We start from the raw sequence: 1865 nt of genomic DNA, 5'->3' as shown, positions 1-1865 counted from the left end.
TTCACAAGCATGCAACCTCAATACATAATCATACAACTAGAACCACCACTTCTCCTAATCTTTTGCTTGCCTCAAAATTGATTTATTCCTCAATCCTTCTTTTCAAAGAACCTTCATGTGATGCATTCTTGAAAATTGAGTGCAAACAAGTTTTGAAGATAAGAATGTTGTGAATAATCAAGCATCTTGCTTATTGAATTATAAAGAAAGACTATGCTATGCAGGCAGGCAGGGGTATATAAAGAAAACTATACTATGCAGACAGGCAGGACAAATAAGGATACAATCCAACTTTCAATTACAGCAATATTTGATGTAAAACAATCACTTAACAATACAACCTGTTGGAGTTCACTTGCTGTCCTTCTTCTCTTCATCATCCATTCTGACTTTCATGTTCATCTTTCACCTCTTTGGTTGATGATGCTAAAAATCTCCAAAAGTTTGTATGATATTCTGCAATGATATTGGAAGTTGCTTGTTCCCCAAGCACTTAGAAACAGTGGTGAGTCTGCATGATTTATTTGTGGGCTTTTTGAACTTACTTTGGTGTGGGAACACCAAACTTAGTACCTTGCCAAAGGTTTTCATTAACCATGTGTGAAATTCTTTTTTCTTTCTCAAAAGTAATAAGGCTGAAAACTAGAAAACAGCAAAATAGTTAACTAATTCATCCAGTATGCTTGAAGCCCATATTATGCATAAGGTGAGAATGTGTGTTATAATGGGATTTTGGTGGAACACCAAACTTAGAATTCTTCATTCTCCCTTAGATTGTTTTGGTGTGCAACACCAAACTTAGCTTCTTGCAATCTAGATAAAGCTAGTTAACCTTTTTATTGAAATAGATACGAAAAGAGAACTACCTCAGGTTGGGTTGCCTCCCAACAAGCGCTCTTTTATTGTCACTAGCTTGACATGTTGTTCTTCACTTTCTTCCTCTTCTTCCAGTTAGTTAAGAGGAATGACCTCAAGGGGGGGAAGTTTCAGCTGTTGTCCCCTTTCTTAGTCTCTTCTCAGCAAGCCTCTTTTTGTACACAGCTTGATTGAGCTTGCTTGCTAGTTCAGGGGAAGGATTGTTTGCAGTTGACCTTCTCTTGAATGTTGTCCTTTGTAGCTTGGTCACAATCCTCTTTTCGGTGCTTTTGTTAATTGCCTTCACTTTCTTGAATCCAAGTCTTGGTGGTTGTGTGATTGTTAGAGTCTTCTTTTCGTCAAGAGCCTCTTGCAATGGTGGTTCTGTAAGCTCTTCCTCTGTGTACTTCTCTGCTTCACTTGAGTTTGAAATTCTTTGGTTGTCTTTCTCACTTTCTTGCTCTTCCACTTCCTCTTTTACACTCAACATTTGTTTTAATAGCTCTTTCATGGAGGAGCTTTGTTGATCTTCCTTCTTGGATGTCAAGACATGGTTGCTGTGTGATTATTGGAGTGATTTCTTCATTAAGAGCCTCCTGAATTGGTGGTTCCATGAGTTCTTCTTCTATGTATTTCTCTGCTTCAATTGAGGGTGACTTCTCTTGAGTGTCTTCCTCACTTTCTTGCTCCTCCACTCCTTCCCTTGTCACCTCAAGTGCAGTTTCATTTTTAACCACCTTATTCTTCATTGAAAGTTCACTTGATGCAGTGGCTTCCTCATCTTGCTTTTCCACTTCCTCACCCACAAATTTGTCTTCATCCTTACTGTTTGATGGTTCTAAGTTCCTCTTTGTTTGCTCTAAGGGTCCATTCATCTTCTTGAGGATGGTTTCTTCCCAAGATTGGGGTTATGTGAAGCTTTCCACGACTTTTCTGTGTATTTCAATGGCTTCGCATTGGCGTTCTAAGGGTTCTTTGGACCATTGAAGGTAATCCTCAACTGCTAATTC

The sequence above is a fragment of the Arachis duranensis genome, chromosome 6, assembly GCF_000817695.3.
Source record: "Arachis duranensis cultivar V14167 chromosome 6, aradu.V14167.gnm2.J7QH, whole genome shotgun sequence".
NCBI classification, from domain to species: Eukaryota; Viridiplantae; Streptophyta; class Magnoliopsida; order Fabales; family Fabaceae; genus Arachis; species Arachis duranensis.
This window is presented reverse-complemented; position numbering follows the sequence as displayed.